The sequence below is a fragment of the Staurois parvus genome, unplaced genomic scaffold (assembly GCF_062004578.1).
Source record: "Staurois parvus isolate SC_StPar_1 unplaced genomic scaffold, SC_StPar_1.0 ptg000727l, whole genome shotgun sequence".
Lineage (NCBI taxonomy): Eukaryota > Metazoa > Chordata > Amphibia > Anura > Ranidae > Staurois > Staurois parvus.
In genome coordinates, this window is record NW_028318523.1 from 385,622 (window position 1) to 403,105 (window position 17,484).

Sequence of the window (17,484 nt, forward strand, 5' to 3'; positions counted from 1 at the left end):
CTTTTATTTGGAGCCAGCTTCCAAAGTTCAGTTCCTCCTTTAAGTGGACCTTCACTCCCTTAAAGCACTTTGCATCATCTGAACCTTCCCAGTCCACCTTCCTTTATTCTACCTAGGCAGCAATGATGTGTACCCTGCTCCAGCAGCCCCATGGGATATCCATGTCAGATATCCCAGGAGGCATCAGCTTACAGTGAGCTGCTGGAGGAGTGTGTACCCAGTTTTGTATCATCAGTGACTGACTGCGAGAAAGTAGGAGACAGACAGCTCCTGATCATGTCAAAGAGGAAGATGGCAGTATGGGACCCGGGGTGTGATGGGGGATCAACAGACCACAGAAGGACAACCTAAGACCTTTATAACAGGATCACCAGGTATAGTGAAAGTTTTAGCAATAGTTTAGTGAAAGCTATAGATTAAAAAAGAAAAATTAAAACGTTTTAGATTATATTAACATGTTAAAGTTTACCTCCAGACAATTACAAAGTCATTCCCTGCAGTGGGGCTGCTCCTGCACCGTAAGGGGTAATTGCTCTTTTGGGTCTAGGGAAACAATATGAGAAGATTCCTGATCCTTCTCTCCTCCATGCTGTCCCCGCAGCATCTTCTCCATGCTCTAACAGCGGGGCCGTGGATAAGGGGGGACCACCAGTCCTGTATGGGGCCCAAACCAGCAGAGGGGGTCCAGGCAGCTGGGTGAATCGGATGTGGGGGGTGAGGGTGATCGGCACGGTGGGGGGGGGGGCAATTATTAGAATCGATCCTCTGCACGGCTCTCTCTGCAGCATCTGAAGCTAGATTCTTCTCCTCCCCCTCCCGCTGACTTTCAGCTGCTGCAGAGAGAGCCATACAGGGGATCGCTTCCAGTAATTGCCCGCTCACCATGCCGATCACCCTCCCTGTGCACATTTGATTCACCAGCTGCCTGGGCCTCCACAGTGCCAGTTTCCCTCCTCTCCTTCCAGCTGCAAGCACACAATAGGATCCTTCAGGATAGAGAGTAGGGGGAACGGTACGATAAATATGTCAAATTAACCAGCCCCTTCCTTTCCTGAATGAACACAATGAGTGATCAGTACTGATCACTCACTGTGTTCATTCATAACTGAAGCCTAGTAAACTGTATTGGTTTTTTTTTTAGGCTTTGCCAGTTTGGCTGTATGGGGCCCCACAGTTTCTAACAGCAGCCCTGTCTAGCATTCTAGGGTTCTGACATCATCAAACCCAAAGCAGACTGCATCAGACGTGATGATGTTTTGCCCTTTTGCCAGTAGAGGATCGGGTAAGTGAAATAGTTTCTCCTCTCCTATAGAGAAGCAAGTAAGCATTGCATTGTGGGTGCAGCCCTTCCAGACCAAGCCTTTTCTGGCACCTTTTGTTTACATGTAACAGTCAATATTTTTTGCTGGAAAATTACTTAGAACCCCCAAACATTATATATTTTTTACAGCAGAGGCCCTAGAGAATAAATTGGTGGGTTTTGCAATTTTTTTATGTCACACAGTATTTGTACAGCCATTTTTCAAATGCAATTTTTTTGGGAAAACAACCTTTTTTGAATTTTAATGCAAAAAAAGACAATACATAACCCATTTTCTGTAAACTATAAAATATGATGTTATGCTGAGTAAATAGATACCAAACATGTCATTCTTTAAAATATAAGACCCCAGATCCCTCCTCTGCCCTTAAAAGTCGATCGGGACTCCTGGTAAGACAGAAGCTCCTGTTAAGGCTAGGTTCACACCTATGCAGTTTGCGTTTTACCTGTTTCTGCTGTGCGTTTTTCGACTTTGCACCTGCATTTTTGATGGATTTTTACTGCATTTTGCGTTTTGTTCTTGATGCTAGGCAGATTTAAAATGCAAAACTCATAAAAAATGCAGCAAAAACATGTACATAAATGCAGAAAAAATGCACTATATGCTTTTCTGCAGCGTTTCCATTGAAGTCTATAGAATCAAAAAAAGTCCCTGACCCTTTCCCAAAAACGCACCAGGTGAAAACGCGGAGATGTGAACCTGTCCCATAGGAAATCATGTTAAATGGACTGTTGTGCGTTTCTGCCAAATTCAAAAAGGCTGCGGAAAATGCTTAAGTGCGAACCTAGGGTTCATGAAAGGTGGGGGGGGGGGTCGTCCCCTCCCACTGCTTGTAATAGCAACTGAGTGGCTATTTAGTTGCCCGATTGCCTTTACAAGAGAGTCGACCATTGGTTCTGATTAACGGTACCTGCAGGCATCATCTCAGTACATCAGTTCAAAATCCAGTGATGTGTACGGGATGTGTATGGGACGTGTACTGGATGTGTACGGGACGTGTACGGGACGTGTACTGGACGTGTACGGGACGTGTACTGGACGTGTACGGGACGTGTACTGGACGTGTACGGGACGTGTACTGGATGTGTACGGGACGTGTACAGGACGTGTACTGGACGTGTACGGGACGTGTACACGACGTGTACGGGACGTGTACTGGACGTGTACGGGACGTGTACTGGACGTGTACGGGACATGTACTGGATGTGTACGGGACGTGTACTGGACGTGTACGGGATGTGTATGGGACGTGTACTGGATGTGTACTGGATGTGTATGGGATGTGTACTGGATGTGTATGGGACGTGTACGGGATGTGTATGCGATGTGTACGGGATGTGTACGGGACGTGTACTGGACGTGTACGGGACATGTACTGGATGTGTACGGGACGTGTACTGGACGTGTACGGGACATGTACTGGATGTGTACGGGACGTGTACTGGATGTGTACGGGACATGTACTGGATGTGTACGGGACGTGTACTGGACGTGTACGGGACATGTACTGGATGTGTACGGGACGTGTACTGGACGTGTACGGGACATGTACTGGATGTGTACGGGACGTGTACTGGATGTGTACGGGATGTGTATGGGACGTGTACTGGATGTGTACGGGATGTGTATGCGATGTGTACGGGATGTGTACGGGACGTGTACTGGATGTGTACGGGATGTGTATGGGACGTGTACTGGATGTGTATGGGATGTGTATGGGACGTGTACGGGACGTGTACTGGATGTGTACGGGATGTGTATGGGATGTGTACTGGATGTGTATGGGACGTGTACGGGATGTGTATGCGATGTGTACGGGATGTGTACGGGACGTGTACTGGATGTGTACGGGATGTGTGTGGGACGTGTACTGGATGTGTACGCGATGTGTATGGGACGTGTACGGGATGTGTACGGGATGTGTACGCCTGCACTCATTGCCTTCATGTGCTTTAGTAGTCAGTCAATATTCCTGCAGGCACATATCTGCCCCCCCCCCATGCCTCTAAACCAAAAGCTAGCTATTATCCGCTGACAGATAATTGCAGTGAGCTTTGTGTTCCATCAGGTTAGGCAGCAGGGTGTAGCTAGAGGTTAGGTTAGAGTTTACAAGCACTTAATGCTCCTTTGAACAATCTATTAAACAACTCTCCCTGGTATATTCAGCCGTCATTCTGGTTTCATTTTTTTTTTCTGTTATTTTAGGCTAAAAAAAAATGATTAAAAGTGAAATTTAAAAAAAGGCGCATCTTTCATCTACTTTCTGCCAACATATAAAACCCGTGTATTAAAATTAAAAGGTGATTCTTGAGGTCCTAGAGCCCAACCTGCAACCTACGGCAGCCCTCTGGACCCTTGCAGGCAGTAGTCTGTATGTATTTTATTTAGTAAAGTGGAGCTGAAAAAAAAAAAATAAATAAAAGTCAGCAGCTACAAAAAGCTGCTGACTTTTAAAATACGGCCACTTACCTGTCCCACAATCCAGCGGTGTCCTCACCATGGCTGGTTTCACCGGCCATCTTCTCTCCCTGGCGCCGGCATCTTTAGTGTGGGCACCCGGCTGTGACAGCTTGCGGCTTCACAGCCGAGTGCTCACTGTGCAGAAGCACTGCACTTTGTGAATGGCCCCATAGTCTTCTTGGACCTGTCACATGTCCCAGAAGACTACGTTGAGGGAGGGGGGAGGACAACTTTCGATTCCAATCGCCTAGACCAGGGGTCTCCAAACTGTCTAAAGAAAGGGCCAGTTTACTGTGCTTCAAAATTTAGGGGGACCGGACTGTGGTTAGTGGGAGTAGAAAATGTCCTGACTTGGGAGTAAACAATGCCCCATGATTAGTAGTAGTGGGAAGTATAGTGCCCTATCATTGGTATCAGTGGGAGGAATAGTGCCCATCATTGGTATCAGTGGGAGGAATAGTGCCCATCATTGGTATCAGTGGGAGGAATAGTGCCCCATCATTGCTATCAGTGGGAGGAATAGTGCCCCATCATTGATATCAGTGGGAGGAATAGTGCCCCATCATTGGTATCAGTGGGGGGAATAGTGCCCCATCATTGGTATCAGTGGGAGGAATAGTGTCCCATCATTGGTGTCAGTGGGAGGAATAGTGTCCCATCATTGGTGTCAGTGGGAGGAATAGTGCCCCATCATTGGTATCAGTGGGAGGAATAGTGTCCCATCATTGGTATCAGTGGGAGGAATAGTGCCCCATCATTGCTATCAGTGGGAGGAATAGTGTCCCATCATTGGTGTCAGTGGGAGGAATAGTGCCCCATCATTGGTGTCAGTGGGAGGAATAGTGCCCCATCATTGGTATCAGTGGGAGGAATAGTGCCCCATCATTGGTATCAGTGGGAGGAATAGTGCCCCATCATTGGTATCAGTGGAAGGAATAGTGCCCCATCATTGGTATCAGTGAGGGGATTAGTGCCCCATCATTGGTGTCAGTGGGAGGAATAGTGCCCCATCATTGGTGTCAGTGGGAGGAATAGTGTCCCATCATTGGTATCAGTGGGAGGAATAGTGTCCCATCATTGGTATCAGTGGGAGGAATAGTGTCCCATCATTGGTGTTAGTGGGAGGAATAGTGCTATGCAGAGCCATACAAAGCAGTGTGCAGGTGCTGACAGGGGAGAGATCTCTATTGTTTACATACAGGTCTCTCCCCCAATGGAGATTCTTAGCGATCACTGGGTGCCGGCAAGTAATCACCGGCTGGGACCCGGTGATTGACAGCTGAGGTCACAAATGGCAGCGCGGGTAGGGAGCGCGCATGGCGTGCACGTGCCCCCTCCCCGGAACTGCAAAATCACATATATATACATGATTTTGCGCACCCATACCGCCCTCTAGCAGTCTATAATTATCTCCTATAAGTGCCATCTAGTGGCCACAATGAGGTTTTTATTTTTTTCAAATACCTCAATCAGGAAAAAAAACATTATAGCCACTAGAGGGCACTTATGATCATAGGAAATAATTATATTATACAAAAAAAAGTTTCTTTCGTTGTCACATTCGAACTGCAAAGTTTTCATACAAAGCCCCCCTAGTGTGTCTCCTCTGCATTAAAAATCCTTCCCGATTTTAAATTCCGGGTTAGGTTCAGCTTTAAGTGCAGCCCCTTGACTTCAAAAAAAGGGCCACACATAATAATCAGTGAAGGCAATACTACAGAAAACTGTAAGAGCAGGGGCGGACTGACAACTCATGGGGCCCCCGGGCAATAGGGGATCATGGGGCCCTTGTGTCCTTGCCCAAACTCAAAAAAGCCTATGAAAAAGGTACCAGGGGCATCTCATGGGGCCCCCTACTGACCCCGGGCCCTCGGGCAGTGCCCATGTTTCCAAATGATCAGTCCGCCCCTGTGTAAGAGACTGCATACATGTAACAGAAGGCTACAGACATGCTCTAGGAGTTGGAGTGCGGGGACATGCTTCCGTAGACCGTCACAGTCTGGAGACACATTACATTAGAGTGCCAGAAATCACACTGCCATCAAAGCCCATTTATAAATCAATGCTTCCATATTTGTGCTCCCTGTAGCCCACTTACAAACTACTTGTGCCATGGCAAGATCAATTCTACAAGATCAGAGGAGGAAAAAACATAAGAGACAAGGAAAGCACAGAAGAAGGAAAGATAGTGAGAGAGCAATAAACCAAACCATTTATTCCTAGACACCGATCCACAGAGTATTGTTCCTGCACTAGCCGGAGTAAGCACCTAGGGAGGAAAAACACAGACTATTGCCGGCCATAGACGGGTCACAAAATCGGCCAATTTTCACACTGTTTATTTATTTATTTGTTTCAGGTACTTATATAGCGCCGTCAGTTTACAAAGTGCTTTACATACAGTTGCAAGAAAAAGTATGTGAACCCCTTGGGATTTCATGGAGTTTTGCATGAATTGGGCATAAAATGTGCTCTGAATGTCATCTAAGTCACAGCAATAGAAGAACACAGTCTGCTGAACATAATACTACACAAACATTAGATGTTGCCATGGTTTAATTGCACATAACATGTAAACATTCACAGTGCAGGGAGGAAAAAGTATGTGAACCTTTGGACTTAATAACTGGTTGACCCTCCTTTGGCAGCAATAACCTCAACCAAACGTTTCCTGTAGTTGCAGATCAGACCTGCACAACGATCTGGAGTAATTTTGGACCCCTCCTCTTCACAAAACTGTTTCAGTGTAGCAATATTCTTGGGATGTCTGGTGTGAATCGCTCTCTTAAGGTCATGCCACAGCATTTCAATCGGGTTGAGGTCAGGACTCTGACTGGGCCACTCCAGAAGGCGTATTCTGTGCTGTTGCAGCCATTGTTTTGTTGAATTACTTGTATGCTTTGGGTCATTGTCCTGTTGCATCACCCATCCTCTGCGGAGCTTCAGTTGGCGGACAGATGGTCGTACGTTTTCCTGCAAAATGTCTTGATAAACTCTGGAATTCATTTTCCCATCAATGACAACAATCCGTCCAGGCCCTGAGGCAGCAAAGCAGCCCCAAACCATGATGCTCCCTCCGCCATGTTTTACAGTGGGGATGAGGTTTGATGTTGGTGTGCTGTGCCTTTTTTTCTCCACACATAGTGTTGTGTGTTCTTCCCAAACAACTCAATCTTGGTTTCATCTGTCCACAGTATATTTTGCCAGTAGTGCTGTGGAACATCCAGGTGCTCTTTTGCAAACTACAAACGTGCTGCAATATTCTTTTTGGACAGCAATGGCTTCCTCTGTGGTGTCCTCCCATGTACTCCATTCTTGTTTAATGTTTTCCTTATCGTAGATGTGTCAACAAAAATGTTAGCATGTGCCAGAGATTTCTGTAGGTCTTTAGCTGACACTCTGGGATTCTTCTTTACCTCATGCAGCATTCTGCGCTGTGCTCTTGCAGTCATTTTTACAGGACAACCACGCCTAGGGAGAGTAGCAACAGTGCTAAACTTTCTCCATTTGTAGACAGTTTGTCTTACCATGGACACGTGAACATCAAGGCTTTTGGAGATACTTTTGTAACCCTTTCCAGCTTCATGCAAGTCAACAATTCTTGATCGTAGGTCTTCTGAGAGCTCTTTTCTGCGAGGCATGGTTCACATCAGACAGTGCTTCTTGAAACCAGTAAACCCAAAACAGGTGTGTGTTTTTTAAGGGCAGGACAGCTGTCAGCAACACATCCAATATCATCACACTGATTGGAGTCAAGGTTGGCTCACTCCTGGCTCCAATTAGCTCTGGGAGAAGTCATTAAGCTAGGGCCTCACATACTTTTTCCTCCCTGCACTGTGAATGTTTACATGTTATGTGCAATTAAAACATGGCAACATCTAATGTTTGTGTAGTATTATGTTTAGCAGACTGTGTTCTTCTATTGTTGTGACTTAGATGACGTTCAGAGCACATTTTATGCCCAATTCATGCAAAACTCCACGAAATTCCAAGGGGTTCACATACTTTTTCTTGCAACTGTATATATTGTACATTCACATCAGTCCTTAACCCTCAAGGGGCGTACAATCTAAGGTTCCTATTACAGGGGCGGACTGACCATTTGGATACTCAGGCACTGCCCGAGGGCCCAGGGTCAGTAGGGGGCCCCATAAGATGCCCCTGGTACCTTTTTCATAGGGTTTTTTGAATTTGGGCAAGGACACAGGGGCCCCATGATCCCCTATTGCCCGGGGACCCCATGAGTTGTCAGTCCGCCCCTGGTCCCTAACATACATTCATACATACACATACTAGAGACAATTTAGACAGGAGCCAATTAACCTACCAGCATGTCTTTGGAGTGTGGGAGGAAACCGGAGTAACCCCATGAAGGCATAGGGAGAACATGCAAACTCCAGGCAGGTGGTGCCGTGGTTGGGATTCAAACCAACGACCTGAGTACTGCCAGGCGGAAGTGCTAACCATTGAGCCACTGTGCTGCCCGTGTTCCATTTATATCACCTGTCACATGTAGTTCCAGACACCGAGCAGGTAGTTCTTTTAACCTTTAGCCCTGCTGTGGGCAAGCAGCAGGTTAGTGGGTTAATTGGTCGGCCGTTTTTCAGGTTTTTTGCAGTATTTTTAATAGTCATGTTGGAAAATTTGTGGCCGATTTGGACGATCGGCCAATTTTCCCGGCAATGAAGAAGAAGAAGAAGACTAAAGTGAATCGATCATAGGAATGGGAGACACCTGAATCCTTCCTACGAACTGGAATCAGGGGCGGACTGACCATTTGGAAACTCGGGCACTGCCCGAGGGCCCGGGGTCAGTAGGGGGCCCCATGAGATGCCCCTGGTACCTTTTTCATAGGCTTTTATGAGTTTGGGCAAGGACACAGGGGCCCCATGATCCCCTATTGCCCGGGGGCCCCATGATCCCCTATTGCCTGGGGGCTCCATGAGTTGTCAGTCCGCCCCTGACTGGAAGTCTAGTCCACTATTATATTTTATATGAAAAAGTCTTGCGGTTGCAACAAATGTATCCAAATAAAAACATAATGTATTTGTATTGTTGTCACATTGTATGCTGTGCTCCCCTGTCTCTGGCAAACTGGTTTCTTGTCCCATTCTTTCGCAAGCATTGGTGGCAGCATCGGCAATGGTGCTGACCGATTTTTCGTTTATCGGCCGACAAATGGCCCATCTATGGCCTGGATAAGGGGCTGATTTACTCATCCAATCGTGCAAAAATGCTTTTTTGTTTTTATTTTGCTTGCATGTGATTGGGTATTCTTTGCAAAATGAAGCTTTACCTAATTTGCTTGCAAAGTGCACAGTCTATTTGCCTGTAAATGAGCCCCATGGGTTTGATTTACTAAGGTTCACGCTATAGAAACGCAGTCCAGATGCGTTCCGCTTGTGTTTCTGTATGCGTGTTTTTGACGCGTTCCGGTGCATTTTTATGCGTTTTTGATGCGTTCAAGTGCATTTTGATGGTTTCCGGTGCGTTTTATGCATTTTTTACACATTCCAGTGCGTTTTTTATGTATTCCAGTTCATTTTTTCTTCTCTCTTTTTCTTCAATTTAAATAGGGACATGTGCGTTCCGGTGCATTTTTAATGCGTTTTTGATGCGTTCCAGTGATTTTGATGCTGTCCGGTGCGTTTTATGCATTTGTTACACATTCCAGTTAATTTTTTTCTCCTTTTTTCTTCAATTTAAATAGGGACATGTGCGTTTTGGTGCATTTTTTACGTGCTTTTGTTGCGTTCCAGTGCATTTGTTATGCATTTCGGTGCGTTTTATGCATTTTTTACGCATTCCAGTGTGTTTTTTATGCATTCCAGTTCATTTTTTCTTCTCTCTTTTTCTTCAATTTAAATAGGGACATTTGCATTCCAGTGCATTTTTGATGCGTTCCAGTGCATTTTTTACGCATTCCGGTGCGTTTTATGCATTTTTTACGTATTCCAGTGTGTTTTTTATGCAGTCCAGTTCATTTTTTCTTCTCTCTTTTTCTTCAATTTAAATAGGGACATGTGCGTTCTGGTGCATTTTTTATACAATTTTGATGCGTTCCAGTGCATTTTGATGCCCTCTGGTGCGTTTTAAGCATTTTTTACGCATTCCAGTGTGTTTTTTATGCATTCCCGTTCATTTTTTCCCCTCTCTTTTTCTTCAAATTAAATAGGGACATGTGCGTTCCAGTGCATTTTTTATGCGTTTTGATGCGTTCCAGTGCGTTTTTGATGCATTTTACCACATTTCAGTACAGTTCTGTGCAGAAAAAATGCAGCCTGTTCTTTTTTTTTCTGCAACCGGAACACACTGGAACTGCAAGCACTGATGTGAACTATGACATTGACGACCATATCACCTACTTTCTGTGCGTTTTGGATGCAGAAACAAAGCAACTGAAACGCATGCAGTGTGAACTGGCCCTAAGCCCGGGTTCACACTTCTGTGGTGCAGCACATGACGTGAGTCGCACAGGAACCGCACCGCATTCCTGTGCAAATCATATGCAAATTTTTGTGTGGTGCAATTTGAGCCATACATACAAACAAAATAAATAAACATGAGAATGCCTAAACATTTGTAATTGTAACAGTTTTCTGGGCAAAATGGTGCATTATCTGACAGACATTCAAATTTCAAAAAGAATAGCATAGAATAGAAAATAAAAGAATAGAATAAATTTGAAACAATAGAATCAATTAGTATAGAATAGAATAATACAGAAAGAATATATATATCTTCCAAAGTTCAAATTTTCAAATTCATTCATTTGAATAAAATAGTTACAGCTATTCTTCACAATAAATTTGTATATTGATATTTTCAATTCAAATTCGATTCAAAGCCTTTTGAAATTCAAATATCAAAAAGAATAGAATAGAAAGAAGTAGAATAGAACATTTTCTATTCTATTCCTTTATTTTCTGTTCTATTCTTTTATTTACTTTTCTATTTTATTCTGTTCTTTTCTATTCTATTCTATTTTATTCCATTCTAATCTTTTCAATATTCAAATTTCTGAAGGAGGCTATTTTCTTCTATTCTAATGTATTCTTTTTTTTTTCTATTCTATTTTTTTCTATGCTATTCTTTTCTATTCTAGTCTGCTCCTTTAGTTTCTATTCTATTTTATTTTATTATTTTCTGTTCTATTCTATTTTGTTCTATTCTGTTTTTTTTTTATTCAAATGTTGGCTATATTCTTTCTATTTTATTCCATTCTATTCTATTAGAATTTTCAAAATTCACATTTTGGTAGACAGCTATGTTCTTTCTATTCTATTCTGCTCTTTTATTTTCTATTCTATTCTTTTATTTTCCATTTTATTCTATTCTTTTTGAAATTCGAATTTCGGAAGACAGCTATATTCTTTCTATTTTATTCCATTTTAAATTTGAAATTCTGTTCAAATTTCGAAATTCAAATTTCGGAAGATGGCTATATTCTTTCTATCCTATTTTTTTCTATTCTATTTTGTTCTATTCTACTCTTTTCTATTTTTTTTAGTTTCTATTCTATTCTATTCTTTATTTTCTATTTCTTTCTGTTTTATTCTATTCTTTTCTAAAGTCGAATTTTGGAAGATGACTACATTCTAACACTAATACATTACATTACATTGAGTTTATATAGCGCCAAAGGGTTTGCTCAGCGCTGTACAATAGAGGGGGGGACAATACATGAAACATTACAGCAACTACGAACAGCACACGAGGGGTAAGAGGGCCCTACTCTTTCGAGCTAACAATCTAGGAGGGAGGGGGTAGTGGTACAGGAGGAAGTGGCTGTGGGGGATGGAGTGGTAGGAGGAATGAAGGAGAGCAGCAGTTAGGTGAGGGTGGGGTAGTACACAAAGTCTTTAAAGGAAATCAGCAGTAGTCTGCAATATGTTTACAGTTCAGATTTGTTTTCGGATTTTATTTCAAATTCTTGTAGAATTCAATTCAAATTTTGGACGAAATTTAGTTTCCTTATTTCAGATTCGTTTAACCACCTTCCACCCACCCTATAGTCCAATGGCGGGCGCAAGGTGGTTCTCTCGTTCTGATAGGACGTCATATGACGTCCTCCCATTCTCACTGCGCATGCGCGGCTCAGGGAGCGCGCAGCGTGGCAATCGCCGGTGCGCTGTGTCCCTCGGACACAGCGGATCACGGAAAGAGCCAAAGATGTCGGCTCGGTCATGTGATCTTCTGTGTCCAATCACAGCTGATCACATGTAAACACAGAAATGCCGGTTACCGGCATTTCTCTCCTCTCGAGCTGTCACGCTGAGAGAGGAGAGCCGGTAATCGGCTTTCCGCAGAGGGGACATGTACACTGATCATCAGGGCACTGATGATCAGTGTGCCCTGATGATCAGTGTGACCCCAGAAGTGCCACCTGTCAGTGCTCATCAGTGCCACGTGCCAGTGCCCATCAGTGCCACGTGCCAGTGCCCATCATTGCCACATCAATGCCACATACCAGTGCACATCAATGCCACATATCAGTGCCCATCTGAGCTGCCTTTCAATGTCACCCATCAGTGCTAGTCAGTGCCACCTATCAATGCCAATCAGTGCCACCTATCAGTGCTGCCAATCAGTGCCACCTATCAGTGCCAGTCAGTGTCGCCTATCAGTGCACATCAGTGCCAGTCAGTGTCGCCTATCAGAGCCAGTCAGTGCCGCCTATCAGTGCCAGTCAGTGCTGCCTATCAGTGCCATATATCAGTGTCATGTATCAGTGCTGCCTTTCAGTGCCCATCAGTGATGCCTGTCAATGCCCATCAGTGCAACCTACCAGTGCCTCCTCATCAGTGCCCATCAGTGCCACCTATCAGTGTCCATCAGTGCCACCTATCGGTGCCCATCACTGCAGCCTCATTAGCGCACATCAGTGAAGGAGAAAAATCACTTATTTACAAAATTGTATAACAAAAACTAAGAAAAAACGTTTTTTTTTCAAAATTTTCAGTGGTTTTTGGTTTGTATAAGAAAAAAATAAATATCCCCGAGGTGTTTAAATACCACCAAAATAAAGCTTTATCTGTCTCAAAAAAATGATAAAAATGTCATATGGGTACCGTGTTGCATGACCTCGCAATTGTCATTCAAAGTGTGACATCGCTGAAAGCTGGAAATTGGCCTGGGCAGGAAGGGGGTAGAAGTGCCCTGTAGGGGAGGGGTTAAATTAGTTGCTGCTGTAATTCTCAAATTCAGATACATCCAGATTTCTGAATAAGGAAAATTTCATCTGAATTTAGATTTGGAACTAAACGAATCGCACATGTCCATTGCGCACCTGTACCTTCCAACCACACTTCGTCACCAATTTAATATCGCATGATTTGCGTACAATTTCAGCGCGATTTCTGAAGACTTTATTGCTACTTGTAAAGATTTTCAATGATTTCTTGCAATTTGCAGTGCGATATCCATTCTATTCTATGTATGTGAAATTGCAATAAAACTGCAGAAAAAGTCATGCAAGAACTACTTAGGGGAACGTTCACACTTGACTGTTTTACCAACGCTCGCCAAACGCCCCTATAGTGTTTGGCAAGCGTTGGTCCGGCGTTTGTGGAGCATTCTTTAATGCTCCGCAAACACTGCATGCGCGGTTTAGCGGTGGTTGCTAGGCGTTTGCCGAGCATTAAAAACGCCCCACAAAAGCCTATAATGAAGTTTGAATGGTGTTACCGCTCTGCAAACGCCCCGCAAACGCTGGCCGGGCATTTGCGGAGCGGCACCATAGACTAGAATAGGAGGCTTCAACTCCTCCTGACTTGACCAGAGCCGTCCGTTTTGCCGCGACGGGACGCTAACGCTCCCGTTAGGACAGCACCATGTGCTGCAATGTGCAGAATTGTCCAAGGCATTTAGGAAGCGGTAAAAACACTTCCTAAACGCCTCTCTGCCGCCTGCACACAACGCTAGTGTGAACGTAGCCTTAGAAATCACGCTGCAGCAAATCGCAAATGTTAACACACTGACATTCACATTCATTAGATGCGATTTCAGGTGTGATTTCAATTATCAAATCACACCTGAAATCGCACCGGTGTGACCAGGCACTTAAAGGCATAGTTCATATGTAAAGTGTTACTAAACCCCGGTCCCTGAATTCACTATATCCGCTCTCCCCGGACCCTGCATTCACTATATCTGATCTCCCTGGACCCTGCATTCACTATATCCGGTCTCCTCGGACCCTGCATTCACTATATCCGCTCTCCCCGGACCCCGCATTCACTATATCCGCTCTCCCCGGACCCTGCATTCACTATATCTCTTCTCCCCGGACCCTGCATTCACTATATCCGCTCTCCCCGGACCCTGCATTCACTATATCCGGTCTCCCCGGACCCTGCATTCACTATATCTGGTCTCCCCGGACCCTGCATTCACTGTATCTGGTCTCCCTGGACCCTGCATTCACTATATCCGCTCTCCCAGGACCCTGCATTCACTATATCTGGTCTCCCTGGATCCTGCATTCACTATATCCGCTCTCCCAGGACCCTGCATTCCCTATATCCGCTCTCCCCGGACCCTGCATTCACTATATCTGGTCTCCCCGGACCCTGCATTCACTATATCTGGTCTCCCCGGACCCTGCATTCACTGTATCCGGTCTCCCTGGACCCTGCATTCACTATATCCGCTCTCCCCGGACCCTGCATTCACTATATCCGGTCTCCCCGGACCCTGCATTCACTATATCCGCTCTCCCCGGACCCTGCATTCACTATATCCGCTCTCCCCGGACCCTGCATTCACTATATCCGCTCTCCCCGGACCCTGCATTCACTATATCCGCTCTCCCCGGACCCTGCATTCACTATATCCGCTCTCCCCGGACCCTGCATTCACTATATCCGCTCTCCCCAGACCCTGCATTTACTATATCTGATCTCCCCAGACCCTGCATTCACTATATCTGGTCTCCCCGGACCCTGCATTCACTATATCTGATCTCCCCAGACCCTGCATTCACTATATCTGGTCTCCCCGGACCCTGCATTCACTATATCCGCTCTCCCCGGACCCTGCATTCACTATATCCGCTCTCCCCGGACCCTGCATTCACTATATCCGCTCTCCCCGGACCCTGCATTCACTATATCCGGTCTCCCCGGACCCTGCATTCACTATATCTGATCTCCCCAGACCCTGCATTCACTATACCTGGTCTCCCCGGACCCTGCATTCACTGTATCTGGTCTCCCCAGACCCTGCATTCACTATATCCGGTCTCCCCGGACCCTGCATTCACTATATCTGGTCTCTACGGACCCTGCAGTCAGGCAAGTACGGTTCTCCTGGTAAATGCCAGACACGTCCATCGGATTGCCAGACAGAGAAGCGTGATTGGTCACTCCAGAGAACACGTCTCCACTGCTCTAGAGTCCAGTGGCGGCGTGCTTTACACCACTGCATCTGCCGCTTTGCATTGCACTTGGTGATGTAAGGCTTGGATGCAGCTGCTCGGCCATGGAAACCCATTCCATGATGCTCTCTACGCACTGTTGTTGTGCTAATCTGAAGGCCACATGGAGTTTGGAGGTCTTTAGCTATTGACTCTGCAGACAGTTGGTGACTTCTGCGCACTGTGCGCTTCAGCATGCGCTGACCCCGCCCTGTCATGTGACGTGACCTACCGCTTGGTGGCTGAGTTGCTGTTGTTCCCAGTTGCTTCCACTTTGTTATAATACCACTAACAGTTGACTGTGGAATATTTAGTAGCCAGGAAATGTCACGGATGGACTTATTGCACAGGTGACAACCTATCACGGGACCACGCTTGGAGTCACTGAGCTCCTGAGAGCGACCCATTCTTTCACCAATGTTTGTAGAAGCAGTCTGCATGTCTAGGTGATGATTTTATACATCTGTGGCCATGGAGGTGATTGGAACACCTGAATCACATGATTTGGGGAGTGTCCCAATACTTTTGGCAATATAGTGTACATAGGCTGCCGGCAGCAGGGCACCATTGCCCCTCACCTTTCACCCAACTGAACTGAGTGAAAGTTGTGTGGATACATATTTTAGAAACCTTATTGGATGCTCGGGGGGCCCAAATTACTAATTGGGGACCATTTATTGGCTAACTAGACCGTAGTGCAGGGGCGGACTGACCATTTGGAAACTCGGGCACTGCCTGAGGGCCCCGGGTCAGTAGGGGGCCCCATGAGATGCCCCTGGTACCTTTCATAGGCTTTTTTGAGTTTGGGCAAGGACACAGGGGCCCCATGATCCCCTATTGCCCGGGGGCCCCATGAGTTTTCAGTCCGCTCCTGCTGTAGTGCCAGCGTTGGAGGCAGTTCGGCCTGTACCTCAGGTTGGAGGCAGTTCGGAGGCAGTTGGAGGCAGTTCGGCCTGTGCCTCAGGTAGTGTTTGCATTATAACGTACAATGTACTTATGTTTTCACCTGATTTGTTAGTGAAAGTTGTGTGAATACATATTTGAGAACGTTTTTCAGGATGTTCAGGAGTTCTAATTGACTCATTTGAGGACCATTTGTTGGCTGACTAGATTGACTGTAGTGCCAACTTCGGAGGACGGCCAGCCTCTATGCAATGTTTGCATTATAACACACAAAATATTTATGCTTTCACCTCAACTTTCACCCAATTGAATTCTGATTGAAAGTTGTGTGAATACTTATTTGGGAAAGGTTATTGGGATGTTTAATGGGCCTAAATGACTCATTTGGGGACCATTTATCTACGAATTAGACTGTAGTGCCAGCGTTGGAGGCAGGCCGGCCTCTACCTCAGGTAGTGTTTACATTATACCACACATGTGCTTATGTTTTCACCTCATCTTTAGCCCAGTTGAATTCTGGGTGAAAGTGGTGTGAATACATATTATGAAAAGTTTATTGGATGTTCAGGGGCCCTAAATTACTAGTTTGGGGAACATTTATTTGCTGATTAGAGTGTAGTGCCAGCTTTGGAGGCAGTCCGGCCTCTACCTCAGGCAACATTTGCACTATAAGACATTTATGTTTTCACCTCAACTTTCACCCAATTGGATACTAAGTGAAAGTTGTGTTAGTACTTGCATGTGCTCATCCTTATTACTTACAGTAGTGGCGGCGGGCTGGCCTCTACCTCAGGGCAATGTTTGCATTATAACACGTAATGTACTTATGTTTCCACCTCAACTTTCACCCAATGAAATCATGAGTGAAAGTTGTGTGAATACATTTATAAATGAACCTCTGTGCAGTAACCCTTCATTGTACCAAGCAATGTACCTCAGGGCAATGCATTATAACACATAATGTACTTATGTTTTCACCTCAACTTTCACCCACTTGGATTCTGAGTGAAAGCTGTGTGCATATATTTATAAATGGAGTAACCCTTCATCGTCCCAGGCAAAGTATGACTGTTTTCACCTCAGCTTTCACCCATTTGGATACTAACAGCTGTGTAGCTGTGTGAATACCTTTATAAATGTAGTAACCCTTCTTCGTCCCAGGGAAAGTATGAATGTTTTCATCTCAACTTTCACCCAACTGGATTCTGAGTGAAAACTGTTAATAAATTTGTAAATGGAGTAACCCTTCATCATCCCAGGCAAAGTATTAATGTTTTCACCTCAGCATTCACCCAACTGGATTCTGAGTGAAAGCTGTGTTAATACATTTATAAAATGGAGCAACTCTTCATTGGCTCAGGCAAAGTATGAATGTTTTTACCT